The following is a 24,322-nucleotide window of genomic DNA, read 5'->3' as shown; positions in this document are numbered from 1 at the left end:
CTGGTTTTGCACTGTTATCCTCCTAATCCCCAAATTATTTCTCTCCAGCATTAGAAGCAAAGTATGTCCATTCAGGTGAGAGTACCTACGACAGGGTATCCTTGCTCTTTTCGACCTCCTTAGTGCAGATGCCTTGATCTCACTGTCACTCAGGCCAGAATCTTTAATATCCTCTGGAATAATTTGAGGTACTCTTGCGTTCTCACAACACGAGGCTCTTTGTCAGGGTCTGACTCTGACTCATTCACCACAACAGGACAAGACTCTTGTTTCAGCTCCAGCTGTTGACCCATCTAGACCTTTCTCAGACAATGTGCTGTTTCAGGCTCTCCTCGGTCCCCAACAGCTTGTATAACCTGCTTCTGCTGTCTTTCTGTCACAACAGGCACTTCTGGGAGTGATGCTGTCACATCATCAAGGGGACACTCAAATATGCAAGTATGGACGGCATCAATCCAGTTGGGGGAGATCTCCCCCTTTGATAGCAGTAGTTATCACCAGAATGACTTGGTAAGTCCCAGTCCAACAGGGTTCTTAGCATGTTTTCCTCGTATGCTTCTTGACTATGATCCAGTCACTGGGACTGAGGTTGTGGCACTTTTCCTGATGTGGTGAAGCTGTTCCGACATGGTTAGACAAAGAACAAACCATATCAGCCAGTCCTTTCCATTAATCCTAACTCATGTCATCTGTATTGTTCACAAGCATGTTTGCTGGTACACCTGGCAGTCTCATTGCTCTGCCCATGATTATCTCAAGGGGAGACAGTCCTGTCTCCTGATCAGGGATACTGCGAAGACTCTCCAACACAAAAGTCAAAGCATCAGGCCACTTCAAAGATGTCAAAGCACACACTTTAGCTAGTCTGGTTTTCAGTGTGCCATTCCTCTGTTCCATTATCCTGCAGCCTCAAGCCAATAGCTGCAATGCAATCCCTGCTCCATTTGTAATGCTGCGCAAAACAGTTTCAGGACCTTGTTGTTGAAATGAGTCCCTCAGTGTCACTCCAAAGAAGTCGGTAGGCCGATCCTGGGGATTGCTTCCCTCAGCAAAAATTTAGATACTGTCATTTCTTGTGGTCAGGTAAGCTTCAACCCCATGCAAGAAGATGCACATAACCACCAGGACATATCTCAGCCTGTTACACACAAGCATTTTGATTAAGCCCAACTGCATCCTGTTGGAGGGGCCACCCGATCTTCCTATGTGGCTTAGTGTTACTGCAGTTTTTTTTCCCTACATTCACTTGTTGGCACACAACACAACTATGACACAATCCTTCAGCCATCAATCTAAGCCTAGGGTCAAACCAAGTCTGCTGAAACAAACAAACCATGGCATCCCTCTCTACATGGGCAGGACCGTGGAAATGTCTAGCCATAGGGGCAACAGACTACCTAGCGACATAGGTCTTCCATCTGCTGAAGCCCAAATGTCATCATCCCTTTTGACACAACCTGCTCTCATCCAACTTTGCTGTTCACCTCTGGCACTTCCTCTTGCATCCTCTTAACTTTTTCTCATATATCAGCTGTAGTTAACAAAAGGTTGTAATTAGTCTCAGTATCTTGCAAATTCATCTGCATACTTGTTACCCACTGTCACATAGTCATCTCCACTGTGGTGTGCAGAACATTTCTCAACCACACTCTGGGTATACAACTTCAAAGCCTCAAGTAGCTTATTCACATATTCCCCATTCCTTATGGGAGGGCCAGAAGGAGTCTTCAAGCCTCACTGTGACCATAACTGTCCAAAGTCATGTACCACACCAAGGCCATACAGACTATCAGTGAAAATTGTCACTTTCAGCTGTTCAGAAACACAGCATACTCTAGTAAGGGCAACCGATTAGGCAACTTGTGCGGAGAGCACTCCACGAAACCAGGAGGCTTCATCTATGCCTGAGACTGTACATACTGCATAAGCAGCTTTTAAATTTCCTTCATGGTCTCTCAAACAAGACCCATCAACAAACAGTATGAAATCAGACTCAAGCAGTGGCTCATCTCGATGGTGTGGTCTTGGCTTGATGCATAGTTCAGTGATATTTAGACAGTCATGCTCTACTTCTCCCTCCTCTCCCTTAGATTCAGGCAGAGGTAACAGAGTAGCAGGATTCAAGGTGGCACATCGTTTCATACGCATGTTCTCAGCATCCAGAATAACCTGTTCATAGTGAGTTAAATGGCTGTTTGTAGGAGGCGACTTCAATCTCCCACTTGATCCAACCATAAACCGTAGCACTAGAGCCAAATTTAGGCCATCCTCAGCCCATAAATTAGTTCACAAAATATGCTCTAGCTACTCCTTAGTAGACACCTGGTGTATTCAACATACGGACACTTGAGGCTACACATTACTACTCTCCTCCCCATCAATCTTTCTCCAAAATTGATCATATTTTAGTGTCTAGTAACCGGGCAAGAATAATCTCCTAATCCTCTATTGAACCTAGGCTGGTCTCAGATCACTGTGCCATTTCAACTTTGCTTGACTGGGCCATAATGACCCCTATTGATAAATCTTGGAGACTCAGTCCCGACATACTTCAGGATACAGCACATATTGAAACAATCCTTTCAGCCATTAAAAACGTTTTTGGGGAAAAAAACCCCGATGACTGTTCTCCTCAGATGCGTTGGGATGCCTTTAAAGCCACCATTAGGGTGGTTATAATTAGAATCATCTCCCACAATAACAAATCCCCCAACGCCCAATTGATAAATGTCGAGGTTGAAATTAAACAATTAGAATTTAAACATTTTCCCAAATTAGACCCAAAAAGGTACCCTCCTCTTAGATGCCATAAACTGGAAAAAATATGAATAGAATAAACTACTTAGTTCAGGGCTGGCCATTGGGTGACCAAGTTTAACTCGCTAAAACTATGAGCTGATAACACTGCGGATAAAACTGTAGCCAGTTACTTAAAACACAAACTAAACAGCTCACAAATGACCCCTATCAGTGTTAAAGAGAGTAAACTACACCTATACCCACATAAAATATCACAGGTCTTCTTAGATTTTTATTGGACACTATATGATGAAAACACCAACATTAGCGCTAATCCCTAAGGAAGGCAAGGATCAAACCTAGCCCCAAAACTATAGGCCAATATCACTTGTCAACTTAGACTGCAAAATGTATGCCAAGATTTAGCTAACCACACTGAAGCAGTTCTCCCCTCTCTGATTGGCCCTTATCAAGCTGGCTTCCTCAAAGGCAGCCTCTCCAACGATAACATCAGGTTGTTAGGCCAAGTACTACAAATTGCCAAAATCAAACATTCTTTAGTAGCAGCAATAGCACTCACTGCTGAAAAAGCATTCAATAAAGTTGCATGACCCTTCTTGAAGGCCACAGTGTCCCACTACAATTTATGTGAGACGTTTTATAAAAATGGTAATGGATTTATATTTTAACCCTGGCACCAAAATTAGGACTAACGGTGTGTTATCTGATTTATTGTCACTTAAACAGGGCACCAGGCAGATATGTCCTCTATCTCCGTCCCTCTTCCTCTTAGCTATTGAACCAGTTTTGATATCTTTTAATGAATTCAGCAATTCTGGGCTAAATGTTAGCAGCAAATCTTTTGAAACAGCGACATTTGCGGACGACATAGTGATAATAATGGAACATAAAGATATTACCATTCCTGAAATTATGACTAAGATCAAGGAGTATTCCTTGGTATCGCGGTATACCCTCAACAAAGATAAATCTGAGGTTCACCAACTTAATGTTTTCTGCACCAAAGAGGATTTAGGCTCCTCTGGTTTTGCGTGGCAACCCAACCTTTTGTTAAATATCAAGTTGAATTATGATCTTATTGAATCAATATGACATAATGAATCCCAGGTCCTTCAAAAAGCTGAGAAATATCTGGATGGCTGGTCACCAAAATTCTTGACATGGTGGGGAAAACCCGAATCCATAAAAATAGTTATCAATCCGATTGTCAACTATCTACTAAACATGTCCTCCATCCTTTGCTTCGACATTTTGTTTCATACCATTGACTGCATTTTTAATAACTTAATTTGGAATGCTAAAAAAACATGCATTTCCTTAAAACAACTCTGTCTATCTAACCTTGCAGATTTCAGAAAATACCAATTTGCTTTCCTAGCTACACAAGGTGCGAAATGGCTTGGCAATACCTCCTGGCACTTCCTTGAGCAAAAGCTGGCAGATAACCTATCACTGCTGTCCCTTTTAACCGTCTCCAAAGAATACCAAATTTTTAACAACTTGATTTTGAAACATACTAGGAATGTCCTATTACATCTTGACCTTTGATTCTCAACAGTAAAAATTAGACACTCCCTTCAGGCCTCAATCTAGTTTAACAAAGATATTAAGTGTGATCCCTCTGTCTCTATAGGAAGTTCATGGTGGACAAAGGGAATTTCTGTGGTAGGTGACTTTGGTTCCAAACAAAATCCCTTATCATTCTATGACATTAAACAAAAATACAACATTGGTCCACCTGACTTTTATGGTTTCCTTAAATTAAAAGCTGACGCCTACCCAATCCATCGGTTATTGACTGTCCAAAACTTTGGACCTCCCCATTCACTAAAAAAATAACCCCAAATCTTGCCCAAACCAAACTTCACATACTTCACAGAACCTTCTGGACTCCACATTAATTGGCCACACTAGGTTTTGTGAACAGAAGTACTTGCTAGAGTTGTGACTCAAAGATTGCGGACCTTTAACACATGACACATGATGTTTGAATGTCCCTCCTTACACAATTTGTGAACTAAAATTCATGCCACCATTGATGACATTTTTCATACTAAATTCCATAGAACATTTTCATTTTTCAGTTTGTGGTCTTTTAAGTTCCTGATACACAAATGAACTGAAAAATGGTGACTTACTCCTGTTAGACTTAGGCCCTCATTACAACTTTGGTGGTCTTTGCTCAAGACTGCCAAAGCCATGGTAGCCACCAGGTGACCGCCGTATTATGAATGCTGAGGGATTTCTGCTAGATATCAGGTGGAAATTCGTCAGAAGTTGTGCTGGCGGTTGGCACTGAAGAGGCGGTCCCATCGCCGGCACCGCCACACCAAAAGGACCAGTAATACGGCGTGGCAGGGCCCTTTCTGCAGTGGAAGCGGTGGGACCCATCCCCTCCTGGAGGACAAGGTAAGTTGATCGTCCAACAGGTGGCCCGCCTCGCAATGCCGCTGGCGGTATTGAAGGGTCCGCCATGCTGGAGGTGCTCACCTTCAGCACGGCGGACCGTGGAAAAGCAGCAGAACGGTCGGGGATTCAGCAGTTTGGCTTGGGCCAAACTGCCGGCCTCGTAATGTGCTTCTCTTCACCGCCAGCCTGTTGGCGGTGAGATGGCCACCGCAGCCCTGGGGGTTCGAAGACCGCCAGGGTCATAATGAGGGCCTTAATGTTTACTCTTGCCCAAAAACTATCCTGTCCTCTTGGAAATCACCGGGAAATGCCTCCAACAATACATAATGGGAATGGCTAAGACATATTGGGGTGCTCACTTTCTACCCAATTTCCCTGGATTTCGGCTTGTAAAGCCCTATGGAATAATCTAGATGGCTATCTTGAAGTGATTAATCCTCCCTGAATTTCTCTCCTGTTATCTCAATACATTATCACTGCTAGCCCTTCGTTACTTTATCTCATAATTTAGTCTCTCATGACATCTCCTATAGTCTTCCTAACAAAGCCTACTTAAAATTGATAGCAATTCTACATGATTTGTGTACTAATATTGGCAACTTTCTCCTCCCTCCTCACTTCTTGCCCTGTCTCTCTGTTCTCTTTATTTTTTATTCCCCACTTCCCCCTCCCTTCCTCTTTCATCTTGCAGTTGTCCATCATGCATATAAATATGTTATGGGCTCTCCTATTATTGTTTTCTCAACTTTTATATTATTAAGAATAATAATACCGATGTCACCATATTCAGCCCATGTATGTGTACTCCACTTCTTGCTTTGTCTTAAAACTCAACAAAAACTTTAGAAATGGGAACACCACATCCTCTACCTTGCTGTGGTAGCCCATTGCCTCCTTGGATCATCTGCATTCCCTGCTGATACACTTGTCGCATAGGACCAACATTCTCTATAAAAGGATGACTTTGTCCTCCTACTCTCTGGGTGGTTTTCATTTGCACCACCATCAGTTCTTCTTAAGTCTCTTCTGCTTCATCTCCAATTCATCACTGCAGTATTTTGCATATCTTAAAATGTCATCAATCGACTTGCCCTGCCAAAAAATCAAATGCTGCTGAATCATCAAACTAATCTCAGATCTCAATCTTGTCACAAATTTAGACACAAAGGGGCATATTTATACTCTGTTTGCACCAAATGTGCGTCAAAAATGTTGACGCACATTCAGCGCAAACCGTGCACTATATTTAAACTTTGACGCCCGAGCCCGCGGACGTCAAAATTCCTCTGTGTATGTCATTTTTTGGATGCGGGAAACAGCCTTGCATTAATGACATGCAAGGTAGGCGTTCCTGCCCAAAAAATGACTTTAAGGCATGTGTGTCTTATCTATACTCCAGCGTCATTTTGGCGTACAGGAGGGGGCGGGCCTTAAAAAACAGCGCACAGCCTGATGTGCGACGTTTTTTAACGCCTGGGTGAGGGCAGGCGTTAAGGGACCTGTGTGCTCCCTTCCATGGTCTCTGACCATGGAAAGAGTCCATAGGTTCCCTTCCGTGCCCCCAGGGACACCCCCTGCCACCCTCGCCCACCCCTGGAGGACACCCATGGATGAGGGGACCCATTCCAGGTAAGTACAGGTAAGTTGCGGTAAGTATTTTTAAAAAAAAAATTAAAGTGGCATAGAGGGCCCTAATTTGGGCCCCCCTACATGCCACTGTGCCCAATGACCATGCCCAGTGGACAGAAGTCCCCTGGGCATGGCCATTGGGCAAGGGGGCATGACTCCTGTCTTTGCTAAGACAGAAGTCATTTCAATGGGGGTTGTGCGTCAAAAAATGGCGCAAGTCCGGTTTGAGGCATGATTTTTGCCTCAAACCTGACTTGCACCTTTTTTTGACGCACAACCCCCATTTTCCCCTACGCTGGCGCTGCCTGGTTTGAGTCATTTTTTTTTACTCTGACCAGTCCGCAGCGCTGGCTAACGTCATTCCTTAAATAAGGCACCCGCATGGTGCGTAGGAATGGCATTAGCCGGCGGTAAAAAAAATTACGCAAACCAGCACCTGCGCTGGTTTGTTTAAAAAAGTATAAATATGGGCCCAAATTTCCAATGTCCTTCGCCTCAAGGGTCTCCACTCCACTGTGCTGCCTAAGCACTTGCAGCAATCTCTCATAAAAGGCATGCTCTGATTCCTTATGCTCTTGAGTTTTCCTGCCAATCTTAACCCAATCAATGTCTTTAGCTGGTACCTTCCCTTTCAAAAAAGTCATCAGCTCCTGGAACCTTTTCATTACTACTGGTGATGGAGCATTTGTCCCTGAATTTCTCTGGGGCTCTACTTTGGCACGCTATAGCCCCTTTACAAATCAACTGATACTACAGTGTTGAAAAGGGTATTCAAATCTACCCACATGACCTGCTAGATTTTCATAAACCACTCAACCTGCATGGCCTTTCTCTCTCTCAATATGGAAAAATTATTAGCGAATGATGCAAGGTCACTTCTGCTCCAAGACACATGGACATAATCTCTACCAGGCATTTCCCTCAATTGAAAAGCTGACGTGCCCTCTCCCTCCACTTTGGGTGGACTTAGTTCTCCCTTTGTCTTCTTATTATCTCTCTTCTTCCCCCATCTCTTTCCCACTTATCTAATTCTCTAAATTTTCGAATGGTATGAATCATCTCCTTAATCTGAATTTTAATTCCTGGGATTCTCATGCTAAAAAATGTCATTCTCATCTGCAATGACTTGGTTCTATTCAGGTCTACATCATATTTTTGAGCCAGTTCAGACAACTTAAGAAGTGATTGCCCTGCATGCTTTGTGACATCCTTACACATAAACACAAGTTTGTTCTCTTAGTAGGTATCTAATCAAAAAAGATCAAGAGTTCCTGATATCATTTCATCTAATTCTAACTTTAATCTGACCACATCCACCACATTTTATCTCATTGGGGACTCGGATGTCTCTTTATTTAATCCAGAGTTTGAATCTTCTCTCGAGGTTTTGACTAAACTTTTAAGCCAGTCATCATATTCTTTGGCACGAAGACCAGCAAGCGTTACAGGGGCATTAGACACCGTTCTATTTCTGGGAGTATTATGATTAACACTTGGAGGAGAATTCCAAAAAGGACATATCAAAAGGTTGTGATATTTGGGCTGGTTCTTCTGTGGGGGAAACTCCTGCTTGATTCGCTACTGAAGACATAGAAGCAGCATGGGGTGTAGTCACCTTAGTCTGGATCGACAGAGTATTTCCCATCCCTCCCCATCCGGGGATGACAGGAACAGCAATTGTCAAATTTACTCCAGTAGGAATGTCAAAGCATAAGTTGCAGCTCCAGATGACTCGGGTCTGTACAAAGGAACTGTGGGACCAATAGTGACAGGTACAGCAATTTCATTTGGGGCTCTGTAAATGGCAGGTATGAAGGGGTATTAATCCCTGAACCCCCTTCCATAGGGGGTTGACTTGCATTTACTCTGTATTCACCAGGCCAGAAGGTACCTCTGTATTTCCCCTGGGAACTGCACCACTAATTCCTCCAAGTTGAGTTTAATTATTTGGGGTGGACGTACTGATAGCAGCACATCCAAAATGTAATCACCAGAGTCACTATCACTCACTTCATTTATAGTCTCTGTATCTTTTGTCCTTTCCACTTCTTTTTCTCTGTCTTTTCTTTCTCTTTATCAGCCTCTTCATCCGTCAATTCAGGATGCAATCTAGCTCCTTCTATCACATCAGTCTTCCACCATTTTTGTTCTGCATTCCATGTAGCATCTGCACAAGTATGCATTGCTTTTTGAACTCTTCCCTAATATCTTTCCTTCTGCCTAGCATGGGCTGCACGTTCCCAAACATTAAGTGCTTTGTACTGTGTGGGTCTAGGTTATGGTTTTATCTTCTGCAATACCCTCCACAAATTTTGAATGATTCTCAAATTAAATGTGTCATTGGGTGCTAACCTCACCTTCTTTCTCTGTGATCTTATGCCATTGATTCAGCCAAATACATGTATGAAGACCCCATTTATAGCCGTATAATGACCTGGCATATCTTTGGGTGGTACCTGTTCCCCTTCTCGAACAGGTATTTTCACATCTCCCCTCACAAGATCTCATATAGCCTTAAGACATTTCATTTTTCAAAATATATTTTCAGCAATCACAATTAAAATCTGTTTTGAAGCAGGAAATAACTCTTTACCCACAGCTCTTGTTTGACAATAACAATCAACAGCAGCGTAACACTCTATGACGTAGGCAGGCATTCAATAACAGTGGGGCTCAGTACCAACTGACCAATACCAGTGTGGCACACTTGCTCCTTACAGCAGCTCACCATCCTTTACAATTTTTGATGAACTCACTCTTCTCAGCACTAAACATGCATAACAAAACACAAAGTAAATTTAACAAATAACCTTGTCTTCTCCAATAAAGAAATTAAAATACTTGATCACACAAGATACAGTCCAGAGTGAAACTTTCCGACCCACTCTGACTCATACTCAAATGAAACCTCGACCAGCGGGGAATCACCCAGATTGGTGCAGCTTCTCCCTGTGCACTAGGGATTCACCACACCTTACATGCACGCAAAAATAAATGTTCCTATCGCAATTGTGCTGTTGATGACATGTCCACAAAACTTAGCAGACAATTACAACACAGTGTTTTCTACATCAATAACTTATCACTGTCCTGAGATCTTAGGCTACGTCGAGCCCGATAACAAATTCAACTTCTCTGCATCAACCACCAAACTCACACAACAACTTGAAACATTACCACATAACACCACATACTCTCTGCAAAACACCGCAAGCTAGATATAAGCAATTGCAACACACAACCCTATTAATCACTGCTCTGCTGTTGCAACTCTCTTTAGAACTGCTGGAACTCCATCAATCCTCCAACTCAAACCATGGGCTTTAGGGGGCTTGGCCTGTGTTTGGGAAAATCCAGAATAGGATGCCCTAACTCCCTGCACCAGTAACTAACCATCCAAGAAGCTACCATCTGTAAGGGTGTGCATGAAAGCGGAAGGTAGTCTCCATCCAGTGGACCTTGTAGTTGAATGGGACTCAAAGGAGTTATTAATGAACTTAGGGCCATATGCACAAACACTTTTTCCCGTAGACACAGAATGGGTAAAAACCTTTGCTACATCTGGCCCTTACTGTTTAAAGTTTTGTGAAGCCCATTTGGCCACACAATGAGTACCAGGAATCAATAAGGAAAGTTTAGTAAGTTTATTACAAATTAGTATTCACCCCAATATAGGCACATATAAAAATCAAATTATAATGATAGAGAATCAGAACAGGCAAGCTGAAACACTGGAATAAATTCAATCTCAATAGCATAAGGCATACAGAAACTACAGTCACAGCAATACAAATACTAAGAAACAGAAATGTACATTCTTTAAAGGAAGTTGAATTATTCCTCCTAAACATGAACTAACCTAGGATCATCTAGTTCAGATTCTAAGCTGAAATGGGAAAGTACAGGATAAAAGTCTCAAAGAATTTGAGAATGAAGCAAGGTAGGTGTCAGCATTATAAAGACTCCAGTAGACGTCTTCTAAAAAAAGGAAATCAGTGTTAGCATAAAGCTACACACTACAGGGCAAGGCAATGTGGAGCAGTCTGTACCTCTTAAAGTCCAAAGGAATCTACTGTAACTCTAACAGGGTGAACACCAACGTAAAGTGGAAGTTCCAGGAGCATTCATATCACTAAACATGTCACCAAAAACCCCAAGTATATCTTGTTCTCACAGAGCGCATCTGTAACATTTGTTGAATTTCCCATCACACACAGAGCTCGAACAACCAGGTTAACCTTGGACATCTTCGTTCCAGATTGGACCAGATAGGAATAGGAGACTTCTTCTGCTCATTACGTTGTCCTGTTCTTGCCAAGATTCTCAGGCCTCTCTATATTTAATACACAATACTCCTTTCTCTAACTACGAAATCACAAATGTGAACTTGTAGTGTGGTCAGGTTTTACGTATTCATTGTGCTTTAGCTTCAGGCTTTAGGCCTTTGTGCACTTTGCCCTGAATATATTTTATTCATTTGCTGACAGCTTAGAGCCTCTGTGCACTTTGCTCTACATGCTTTTTATTAGGCTTCGTACTGTTATTTTTCAAATAGCCAGTTCTACGGTGTTGTTTTTTTATTCATATCACACTGTTTTGCCTACTTCAGCACTGGAGTTCTCCATAACATATTTACTCTGTGCTTCAGTCAAGGATACAGTCTGGTACATTGCCGATAGACGTGGTAGGAGTTTAGACTTGGCATTCCTGCGTAGGGACATTTTGTGATCACGATGACATGTTAGTTATAAAATCACTTCCTTGTCCCAATACACGCAAGAGGGAGATTCCGACCAGGGGACCACAACTAGACGCTGACTGCCTCGTTGCAGATGCTGAACCAAGATCACAGGTCTTTGCTCAGGTATGAGGGCTGATGTCTCCACAGTGATTCTGACAGGCAAGCTAGAAGCTTAACATGCTGTGCTCTAAATAGAACAAGCAGAGGGAGAGTAGAAACTGTTAGACAATATGATAGCTTTGTTCTTATGTTTTACTCTCCTGGTGACTATTTCAATCCTACTGTGTTGTATTGTTCTGGTTATTGCGGCTCACGCCTTAATATCTAAAATACAGTCGTTTTATTAAAATATTATATAAAACTTATACTGTCTTTGTCATTAGTATATGAGATCATATTGGAAATAAGAGAGTTGGTTTGGATCTGAGTGACCACGACTTCCCTGAGAAGTTCCAAAGATGTCATGCGCTCGGCTGCCAAATCATTCCTTCCTCATGGGAGAAATGAGGCACTGCTAGTTAGCCGGAGCAAAAACCGGATTTAGGGTGACAGAGTTCTTTACACGTGGTACAGACTCAGTCCCCCACACCGTTATCGATCCTGCTGCCTAGAAATCCAGTAGTCTCATTTAGAATAATGAGAGCCCACGCGACATGGCGCCGCCAACGTTTGGTCTGGCTCTAATGATTAGGTCCGACTGACTCTCTTGGTCTCATATATATTTTGACTCCTCGGTTCCGTATACGGAGACGTCCGTGGGGCTGAGGGTTTCCGCCGCCACGGGATAGGTGCTTCCTATTGCTTAGTGGTTGGTTGTTCAAGCTTGAACTTTGAAAGGAAAACCCCGATATTGGTGTGCCTTCTCTGACCTGGAGCTATTTTTTTTATAAATGGCGAATCCTAAAGTAGTGAATATAGCAATCAATATGCGTCACCCGCTCACAGGACATCTGTTGGCACATGGACTGACGGTCCAGGGGGGTCCAGTCACTTTTGTGGTGGACGCCCATGCAGCCTATAGAACGGAACTTTTTTATTCTTGGGTCGGATTTCCAGCAGTGGATGGGGGTACAAATACTTTTCACGAATACACTGTTGCGAATGTCCCTGGACAATACAGGGCTTACGCTTATTTAGAAATACCTCTATCTTATCAAGAACACCATAATTGGCTTGATGGCGCCCTCCCACACACAGTAGCACAAGTTAGGTTAGGTCCGCTGAGTAATGATGGTCCTACCTGGCCTTTATTGGCTACATACACACCTCATCCTGCGGTTGCTCAATTGGCAGTGGTTGAAGTTCGTCGTTTATATACAGACTTAACGGCTACATATAGACGATTAGTTCAGTTTGTCATGCAGACACTAAATACGAATGCAGCGCGTGCTGCTCCAGCGCACCCACAGTCAGTGGTTCCGGGTATTAATCCGGCCACTGTACACTCAGTTATGGGTAAAGTACCGGCTAAACGAGAGGAGACTCCATTTTGACTGGCGCAAAAAATTAATACGCTGGAAGCAGTATTTCCCCATACGGGACCTCAGGATAAACATAGAATTTTTACGATGTGTTTGCCGTATGGGATGGTTCCTCCGGTGGACCTTTGTAATACCTGGGGCACGGTGTTTGCCGCGCTCTACACTAAGGAACACGGTACACCGACATTAGCTAATTTACCGGACGTGCTTAAACAAATTCAAGATGAATATGGGGCTGCCCCTGCCTTAGATTTGGGCATGCAGTTGCTGGGCAATTTTGCCCCAGTTTCTTCTATTATTTTGAGTAATCTCAAGGGAGAGGCAGTAGCACTAGCAGTGCGAATGCGTCTTCGGGATGTTCCGCTGCTTAATCAGGAGCGGGAATTCCGAGAATAATAGCGGAAACATATTCTAGTATTGGTCGAGATAGCCTAGGTGCTAGACCACAGAAACCCCAGTTACAGGGTAAGAATAATAAAGATAATGCTAAACAGCAACAACCTGAGGGTTCGAAAAAGCGCTGGGAAAAGAAACAGCAAACACCTAAAAAAGATGGTGGGCAGTCTCCGCAACCGGAGACCCCACAGAATAAGTATAATCTCAGGAATAGGGATACTTTAAAGACACCTGATAGATATCAATATACTGATACACGCCAATCTCGTTCCTTTCAGGACTCCTCGGAATAGAGAAGTGAGAGAGGTGGGCGGTCAGAGCGGAGGACGGAGTACGTGAAACCGAGACAGGATTCACAACGCTCGGCGGAGGTTTCTATTAAACAAGAAGAGAAACCGCTGCAACAAAAACAGCAATTTAAAAAGAAGAAAGTGGCAGCAGTCTCAGTTAGACATGCAGCACAAGAAGAGAGTTCTCTTGACGAACAAGACATGGGCGTTAGCACTGTTAGACAGCGCGGCAGAGGTCACAATAGTTCGCCGGAGTCTTCTAGAGCATCTGGAGGTGAAAGCAACTGATGACTTCATACAAGTCGAGACGACGGATATGCAAGTCTCTGATAGAGTATATGAAGTGACTCTGCGATTGGAAGGGGACATTGACCGTATTATAAACGCCATTTTTTAGGACCATGTGGTAAAATCATATGATGTTCTGCTGGCCGAACAGGATTGGCCACCTGACTTTGTTCGCGACTGTCCGGTTGGGGAGGAGGTTATTACACCTTCCTTCTCACCACTTGTTCCGAGAGAACTAGCGGAGTCCTATAGTAAAGCATGGGCTCTAGCACAGGCTCCCGCCCTGTATAGAAATAACGTGGGGTGGGATAGACAATCACCTTATCATGTAATTCCGATAAAGGGCGAACCTCAGCCACAACCGCAGTATCCTATCAAATTTGAAGCAAGGGCATCGGTTAGGAAAATTCTTACACAATTGGAGTACCAGGGTGTAATTGAGCCCTGTGTCTCGCTGATGAATAATCCCTTATTTCCGGTTGCTAAACCGGACCATTCTTATAGGATAGTGGTGGATTACCGACATTTGAATAGTCATACACGCACATATGCAATACAGAATTCACATAGCGCAGCGCTTATGAATAATATCGTACGTAAGAAGTACAAGACAACATTAGATATCTCGAATGGATTTTTCTGCCAGAATATAGCGCCCGAAAGTCGGGACTATACCAGTTTCAGTTTGGCTCTCAGAAAAAAATGTGTCGTTTGCCTCAGGGGTATAAGAATATCCCAGGACTGTTTTCGGCTCGTGTAACTGAAATGCTGCATGAGTTCGACCCTGAAGCGTTATCATATGTTGATGACATATATCTGACAGACGATGAGATTCTGCAACATCTAAGGCGTGTATCGCGCATTGTTGTGGGGTTTGCTGATATTGGCTATAAGTTTAATTTTAAGAAATCAAAGATTGCCTTCCTCAGCGTCATTTTCCTGGGATATGAGTTGTCGAGTGAGGGCAAGAGCTTGGCGCCACATTTTTTGGAGAAATGTGCTTTATTGCAGCCTCCTAATACGGTTCGGAAGCTCCAGTCATTGTTGGGGTTTCTGAATTTTGGCAGAACTTACATTCCTGATTATGCGACGCGTATAAAACCCTTATACGAGTTGATTCGCCCGAATTTTTCGAGTAGATTTTGGACGATTGAACATACACACATACTACGAGAGTTACAGACTGATCTCTTGGCAGTTAAACACTTACACACACGGGACAATAAGACACATTTAGTCATCAGGGTGATACCTGGGGCTGTTGGGTTTACGTATGTCACCTTTAATGAGGGGGAGACAGTCCCGATTGCATACAAGTCTCACTTGTATTCTGCTGCTGAACAACGATTTGCACAGACTGAGAAAATACTCACTGCAGTACAGATGGCTGTTATTAAAGAAAGACCGCTTGCCCAGGGCCAACGCATCATTGTTGTTTCCCCAATTCCGGCCTTAGAGGCAGTTACAAAAGCGAGTGTTCCAAATTCGAAAGCTTTGCACCCGCGATGCATACAATGGGCTACGTCTTTGACAGCCACTGATGTAGATTACGTATTTGACCCTAAACTGCAGACTCAAGAATTTCTTCAATATGAGATGGAATACCCTGTTCCTGCTGGTACGTTGCCTATTGACCAATATCAGGTGGTCATGTATACCGATGGCTCTGCGCAACCAGCGGTTGGGACTAAACAACAGTATTCTGCTGCATGTGCGGTGGTGAGCGGCACTATGGAGGGGGAAGTGTTCTGCCCCCGACATACTTATACTAAAACCTTGGGAGATTGCACGGCACAGCTGGCTGAGCTCAAAGCTCTATTGTTAGCGTTGGAGCACGCGGATCCGGCGATTTTGACCTTGCTGGTCTGTGACTCCTACTACTGTGTACAGTCTTTCAATGAATATCTACACTATTGGAAGATGAATGGGTTCAGGGATTCTAAAGGCAACACCATTAAACATAAAATGTTGTGGGGTAAGGTTGCGGATCTGAAGGAAAAGCTTCCTAACGTCCATGTTGTGCATACACTTGGGCACCAGCGCGTTGGAATACACGTTGCTGGGAATACTTTGGCTGATGAAGCCGCGAAATCGGCAGTGGCTGTCGCCACAGTGGCCGCAGTGACTCGTTCGAGTTCCAAACCAGACACAGAAATTTCGGCTGCCATAAAGGCTACGGCTGATGGCACGCCCTTTCCTAAAGGATTTCCTTCTAAATATAGTTACTGCTTGAATAGTGCGCTGAATGCTACTGTTACAATTCCAGGCATTGGTGTACGTGAAATTCCCAATAAAATTGAGAGACCTCGATTAATTTCTGCAGCATATGAGGGGGTGGCTTCTGCACATGCTGGTGTGGGTGCCACGATTTCACTTTTACAGGCTCGTTACTGGTGGCCTGGTCTCTATAAAGAGACAAAGCAATATGTGCTTTGTTGTGACGTTTGTCAACAAATTAAAGCGTTGTCGGCTAGACGCCCGCAGCAGACGCCCCTTCTGGTTTCAAATAAGCCTTTACAGTGTGTGTACTTGGATCATTGTGGTCCGCTGACACCAGATAGTGCATACAAATATATATTGGTTGCTGTAGATTCGTGCTCCAGATTTGTGTGGGTATGGCCACAACGCTCGGCTGACGCTCGAACTGTTATTAAAGATTTGCGCATCTTTGTCGATACATTTGCAGTTGCGGCTTTTCATTCGGACCAGGGCCCTGCTTTTGCCTCTAAGGCATTCAGGGACACCATGGCTTCGTTGGGGGTCCAACTCCAATTCTCGTCTCCATTTCATCCCGAGGGAAATTCTGTCGTGATGCGTTTAAATCGTGATTTAAAGCAATCCTTAACGGCCAGGGTTATAGGTACGGGTCGTGGTTGGCTAGCCCACCTATATGGAGTACAGAGAGCACTTAATAACTTGCCTAGAAGGTCACTGGGGGGTCGTACTTCATATGAGTGCCTGTTTGGAACACGAATGTATGTTCCTGATCTAGATGGTCATGGTGTGGAGGCGGCAGATACGCCCTTTGACATAAATGATCGTGTCACTGTTTTGCAGGATTTACAACAATTCCGTGAAGATAACTCTTCTGCCAGTGCTGCCGCCTCAGGAATTAAGGATGAGCCAGTAACACCTACTGGTTGGATACCCAGGATTGGGGATCTAGTGCGTGAAAAGGTCGCAGTTAAAAAAGAATTTGGTCCTTCTTATCGAGCACCTGTCCCTGTGTTGGGGGTAAGCGGCACGAGAACTGTGATTTTACCGCCGCTGCGAGGGGCCAAAGGAAATCGCTTTGTTTCCATTGATAATGTCAAGTTACAACATGTGTCCGATTCTGCACAGCAGACCAAGAGGGACACCCAGTAGTTCCGGAATCCCTCTCACTACTGGGGAAGAAGTCCCGCTGCAGGTGATTTTCACCGACACTGTTTCCTCTCCGAGCTTGGGGAGGGTGGATGATGATCTTGCGATTGTTCCACCGACGACGATTAATATGGAATCTTTTGATCAACTTGCTGTACGTTCTACTGATGTTTCTGAACATGTGGTTTATAGCGTGCCAAGGCGAGATCCTCCATCTGCTTCTTTGTTCACAGTTGCACCTTTTGCTAGAACTGCCTCTGGCTGCTTCAACGACGCTGATAATGATGTGTCCGGCTCCTCGTCCTCGATGTCTTCTGTCCACGGTCCACGACGGATGCTGGGTTGGCTTAAACGCACATATTTTGTTTTTCCTTGGAACTATTTGTGGCTGTTTTTGGCCGTGATGACTCTTTTATTATGGTTGGGATTTGTGGTTACTTTTTTTCTGATAATACATGGTCATTTTCTTCCTGATCGATCTGACATTGAGCACATGGAGATTGTGTTAAAACCGCATTTTTCGTCTCATATGGTTCGAAGAGACTTGTCCACTGTAAACATTTCTGCAATACCAATTCCGGATGGGATTGTGTGGGATAAAGTAATGTTTGATATATATGGTCCCACTGAATTGATTCAAATACCGTATGTCCTCAAGTTATCAATGAATGATATTGTTATACCTGGCATTGTTTCTGATGATTGGGATGTGAAGACAGTAGATTCTATGCTAACAGAGTTGCAATATTATACTGTCTATGATGATGAAGATGCTTACCAGTTTAGAGATAATCATGGTGACATGTTTTGCTATAACTATTATGGACACCACTTTATTCATAAAGCTAGTAGCCCTAAGTCCATATTTAATTATGTGCAATGGGAACATTGCTCGACTCCTCCACAAGGGAGTTCGAAAACGTATTATGATAAATTTGCATATTTTTCTGGGCATAATCAACAAAATGCTAAGTCTTACTATTTTAAAGTTATACCGTATTCTAATAAGCAAATGTTATTGACCGATACTAAATTACTGTATTCAAATTTGTTTGTATCTAAACTTTCGGTCGAGGGCTATGAATACTGGTTGACTTAAAAAGTGTTTGGGGTACGAAAAATTGGCAGATGCAAGGCAGTTACACGTTGTTTAGAGCATGTATTATCCCTGTGCAGATGATTTTCCTCAATGACACAGTACAACAGACTAGCTGTTTGGGCTTGGCGACAATTAGGGAGTTGAATTTGCCTAGTATACCTGTCCCTTCCAAATTAAAAAACTGGCAGCACTATGTGAATGCTACTTTTAGTGAATTTACACATTGGGTCCAGAATGGTATGCTTAACACTTCATCGTTACATCCGGGCGGGTGGTTATTATGGCCTGTAGACACTAATAAGTGTCATCAACGTTTTGTCACCTCTTCAGGGGGGTTCAGGACTAGTAGGGCAGACCCTCGTTACATTTCACCAGAACATGCTGATATTATAACAACATACAGCGTGGGGAAGCTTTGTCAGCAATGGTTGAAGTCATCCACGCTGGATGCAGTTAAGTCACATCTCACGTTACTGTCTAATGATACTGATTTACAAGATTTTTTGTCAGGTCCCAAAGTACCACGGAAGAAAAGGTTCTTATACGAAGTTTATAATGAGATTTGGAAGCTTTCACAACAAGAGGCTGCAGCTCGGTTGAGGCAGATTGATCAGGAAAACCTGATGCAGACTTTGAGGGTCAGGGCCAACGACCACGGAAGCACCGCCAACAGGCTGGCGGTGCTTCCTGGGCCATTCTGACCGCGGCGGTAAAGCAGCGGTCAGAAAAGGGGTGCTTGCAGCGCCACCATGGGGATTCCGACCCCCTTCCCGCCATCCTGTTCCTGGCGGTTTTTACCGCCAGGAACAGGATGGCGGGAACGGGTATTGTGGGGCCCCTGGGGGCCCCTGCACTGCCCATGCCACTGGCATGGGCAGTGCAGGGGCCCCCTAACAGGGCCCCACAAAGATTTTCAGTGTCTGCTTTGCAGACACTGAAAATCGCGACGGGTGCCACTGCACCCGTCGCACCCCTGCAAATCTGCCGGCTCCATTCGGAGCCGGCTTCCTCTTTGCAGGGGCTTTCCCGCTGGGCCGGCGGGCGATCTTTTGGAGATCGCCCGCCGGCCCAGCGGGAAAGTTAGAATGACCGCCGCGGTCATTTGACCGCGGTGCGGTCTTTTGGCGGTTTCCGCCCGGCGGGGTCGGAATGACCCCCTTTGTCTGTTGTTGATAATGGCATGCATACCCTTTCTGACCGTGTTTACACGATTGATAGCATTGTTTCCTCTGCCATTGACATTATTAAATCGGACATGTCTTCTTTATATCATGGGCAGAGTCAGACGCGGTCCATCATGCAGCTGGGTTGGACTCTTCAGACCTTGAAGGCGGGTTGCGTTCCATGGCAGCACGTTCATGCCAGAGAGATCTTTATCTCTTTTAATTTGACTCGTCAGCAACAACTGATGGCTAAAAAGGAAGCGACATATGTTATGTTGAATATTGAGAAATTAGAGAAACTGCCTTTCACGGTGGCTGAGATTCCGTCAGCTGAGTGGTTGATTCATGGGGTTGTTAATTTGCCTATCTCCACTCTGCAATTTACTTCTTGTTTGAAGCACATTCCGGTGGGTAGATATGAACTATTGGGAGACAGTTACATACACGAGGTGTGGGAGCTTCCCTTTCAGTACAGATGTGTTAATGGTTTGAGGGAGGTTTTTCTTAGCGGCAGCGAATGCGAAGCTTCTGTCAGCCATTCAATGGTTTGTAAACAGCTGTCCTTGCACGGGGCGTGTAACGCTTCGATTGCTAACTTAGCTTGTTATCTGAAGGGAGTTCCAGTCCCGGTTATTAAAAACACTTTCCAGGTGCTTTCTAACGGCAGTTACATTGTTCTTAACAGCGAACGCTGCTGTGGCATGCGTGCCGGAATAGTTTACATTGTCGTTGTCAACAAGGCCGTTACGTGCTGCGGGAATGTGTTGTTTCCCCCCACTCAAATTAGGGAGGTAGCGGACATCTGGCCTCATATTGCTACTTCCAAGGTTGATTTCGACAAGTTGAGTCGGCTAAAAGCTTTATTGTGTCAAAAGCATGTGGCCCTTACATCTGCTAGCGAGACCTACGCACTTCAGGTGGCAAGGTCATCGGCGGAGATACAGTCCCTTTTGAATACTAACTTTCCAAGTCACTTCGGTGAACTTGTGGGACGTATATTTATTGCATCCAGCACTGCTGGTATTGCACATTTTTTCAAAGCTGTTGGTGTTGGTTTTACTCACACCTTCTCTTCCATATTCGGTTTGATACCTTCGACTATACATTCTATTTTCGGAAGCATTTTTGGGGGTTTCCCGATTACTTTGGCTTTATTGGCTGGAGTCTTGCTGTTGTTGCTATTTTTTCGCAATGGCTGTCCTGTCACGACGAGATCCTGTATTGCTGCTCCTGTCAGCGCAGCTGTGTTGTGAGCGCATGATGCAGCATTTTGGAGCAACACTCCTGGGACATTTGGAGTGTGACTGGTCTCTGTCATTCAGACCGGTTTTGGATTGTGTGCAACCCGTGTTTCGATGCCTTTGGTGCTCGTTTGAACATGCACTGGCTCTCTGTCTCTCACTGCAGCGCCCTCCAATGGTCGATACTGATCTGTTGATGTTCCCTATTAGGGCTCATTCCCAGACTTGTGCACTACGGATGCGCTTGCTTCGTGAGGCGGTTTATGAGATTCCCTTCCTGGAGGAAGATGGTATTGTCTCTTTCATAGGCCCTGCACGGGGTGCCGCCCTGAATGGTTTTGGGGCTTTGGATCACACCTGCTCCATGGTACTTTGTGGCGTGGATCTTCCGATATTGACATATATCGAAGTGGAGGAACTCCTGCGTTCTGTTGCTTCTGTCTGACGATTGGATTTTTTTTCTCTTTTACGAAATTGACACAATATTGAATTTGGTTTTATGATCACATGTTTCCTAAATTTATGACTTTGTTGTCTTCTCACCTTGTCGAAATAATTGATTTTATATATTGTTTATATTTGGGGCATCCTTTTATATTATTGGAACCACTTGCTACCGACAAGGGGAGGGTGTAGTGTGGGCAGTTTTTACGTATTCATTGCGCTTTAGCTTCAGGCTTTAGGCCTGTGTGCACTTTGCCCTGAATATATTTTATTCATTTGCTGACAGCTTAGAGCCTCTGTGCACTTTGCTCTACATGCTTTTTATAAGGCTTCGTACTGTTATTTTTCAACGAGCCAGTTCTACAGTGTTGTTTTTTTTATTCATATCACACTGTTTTGCCTACTTCAGCACTGGAGTTCTCCATAACATATTTACTCTGTGCTTCAGTCAAGGATACAGTCTGGTACATTGCCGATAGACGTGGTAGGAGTTTAGACTTGGCATTCCTGCGTAGGGACATTTTGTGATCACGATGACATGTTAGTTATAAAATCACTTCCTTGTCCCAATACACGCAAGAGGGAGATTCCGACCAGGGAACCACAACTAGACGCTGACTGCCTCGTTGCAGATGCTGAACCAAGATCACAGGTCTTTGCTCAGGTATGAGGGCTGATGTTTCCACAGTGATTCTGACAGGCAAGCTAGAAGCTTAACATGCTGTGCTCTAAATAGAACAAGCAGAGGGAGAGTAGAAACTGTTAGACAATATGATAGCTTTGTTCTTATGTTTTACTCTCCTGGTGACTATTTCAATCCTACTGTGTTGTATCGTTCTGGTTATTGCGGCTCACGCCTTAATATCTAAAATACAGTCGTTTTATTAAAATATTATATAAAACTTATACTGTCTTTGTCATTTGTATATGAGATCATATTGGAAATAAGAGAGTTGGTTTGGATCTGAGTGACCACGACTTCCCTGAGAAGTTCCAAAGATGTCATGCGCTCGGCTGCCAAATCATTCCTTCCTCATGGGACAAATGAGGCACTGCTAGTTAGCCGGAGCAAAAACCGGATTTAGGGTGACAGAGTTCTTTACACGTGGGTCAGACTCAGTCCCCCACACCATTATCGATCCTGCTGCCTAGAAATCCAGTAGTCTCATTTAGAATAATGAGAGCCCACGCGACAAACTTGCAGAAGAAGAAACACGTAGAGCACAGAAAAATACATCTCATGTTAAATAAACCCCTTAGTTGAGCTAACCTTAGTTAATCATTATCAATGTGCACTTCTATTACACAGCTCTAAGTGCACGCATATTGTCAGAATATATGCAAAACGTAAATAAATGAATTCATGATTACATATGCAATGTGCTTTCAAAATGCAATATATCAAAATACAAGTGTAAATATGAATAAGAACTACAAATCTTCATGTTAAAGTTAAACATTAGAACACATGTATATAAACTTTCGTTTCTATTGTGAATACACATCCAATAATCCATTTTGATGCTTCACTGTACATTAATACATTTTTAAAAATGTATTTATTCACACTTTGTCATGTATTACAATGCATACTGTTACGATCACTAATTCCCATGCCCAAGCATGTACTTTATGTTCTGCAACCCATTGCTTCATAAATCATGTAGCTGCTCCTCAATCTCATACACCTTAGTCTGAGTACTTGTGCTAAGTGTGGTATCACTGTTGCCTCTACCAAACCTTAAAATTATCTTCCTGTTTGCAATGTTCCATCTGCTTGTAATTATCCCTAGGGTTGACTAAAAGGCACCATGTTTTTATTCCACATTTGTACAAGTCTTGCTTCAATTACCTTTTTTCTTTTGTTGTAATTATTCACCTTTGATAACTATCCATTTGCCTGCAGACAGGGACTTTCCAGTCAGGTACTTTCCAAAGTGATTGATAATTATCCATGTGCTTGCAGAGGGACTTTCCAGTCAGATACTTTCCAGAGTGATTAATATTTATCCACGTGCCTGCAGACAGGGACTTTCCAGTTAGGGACTTTCCAGAGTGATTCATGTGCCACCAATACATGGACTTTCTAGAGTAATTCATGTGCCCTTTTAGAAAGTACTATCCACCTATAAATACTCAGTCAAACCCCAGTCGGGTGCTTGACTTTATTTCCCAGTAAAGAACCCATATCTTCCTTCCCACTCTCCTGCATCACCACACTCTTAACTCCCTGATCCAAGCTTCCTAGCCTGACCCGGTGAAATTTGTGCCCCCACAGAAAAATCTGAGCAGCTCATCTGACTTCTCTGATCCCCACATTCCAGAAAAGGCCTACTATGAGCGACGGCAGGGAATCCTCCAGGATCTGGCCAGTTGGTCATTCCGACATGTGAGGGCATAACCTGCAATGAAACGAAGGACAAAGTAAAAGAAGAGAAAACAAGGTTAGTGCACTATTCTTTGTTTCTTATCTGCAACAATTCTGCAAAAATAAAAACTTCAAGACTTGTGAATAATCCAGGCATAAGACTCCCATGCTATCTGCAAGAGACAATTTGCTGTGAACTGTTATCTGAAGCTCACAAAAGGAGTGGGAATTGTTATAAGCATCTCTGAGTGTATATACTTTCAATGCTCCAATGTTATTTGAACTAACTATGTTAATGCATGCCAATGCTAATATAGTGTGTGTGCTCCTTCCCTTTAGTTGACTCTCCTGCACACTTGAAAGAGGAATACACTTGGGGCATTCCCAAACAGGATAGCAAGCTGGACATCACTCAGTGGGCGTGAGTCTTCGGGGGTCATTACAAGTCTGGTGTTCACATGACTGCCAGACTCGCGGTTACAGCCCCACTGCCAACAGGCTGGCAGTGGGACAGCCAAATAATGACCGTGGCAGAGCCGCCACGGTTAGGCCCCCGGCATCGTCAGGCTGCCGCAAGCCTGGCAGTCCCAGTAGATTCACATCATCCCGGACAGCGCTGCTTGCAGCGCCACGCTGGGGATTAGGAGCAC

The 24,322-nt window shown here is 43.8% G+C and overlaps 1 long non-coding RNA gene across 1 annotated transcript in view; it reads left to right on the top strand.

Annotated features, from left to right (window-relative positions):
- LOC138267501 (uncharacterized) overlaps nt 1-23,740 on the top strand; it is a 41,955-nt gene extending 18,215 nt beyond the window's left edge. Inside the window, exons 2-3 of the long non-coding RNA XR_011199816.1 lie at nt 386-510; nt 23,583-23,740. This is a non-coding gene — a long non-coding RNA (uncharacterized lncRNA). The remainder of the gene's footprint in view (nt 1-385; nt 511-23,582) is intronic.
- Nucleotides 23,741-24,322: the final 582 nt, after the last annotated feature.

The sequence above is a fragment of the Pleurodeles waltl genome, chromosome 12 (assembly GCF_031143425.1).
Source record: "Pleurodeles waltl isolate 20211129_DDA chromosome 12, aPleWal1.hap1.20221129, whole genome shotgun sequence".
Classification (NCBI taxonomy): domain Eukaryota; kingdom Metazoa; phylum Chordata; class Amphibia; order Caudata; family Salamandridae; genus Pleurodeles; species Pleurodeles waltl.
Note: the sequence above shows the minus strand (reverse complement) of the source record. Positions and strands in the feature narration are given on the sequence as shown.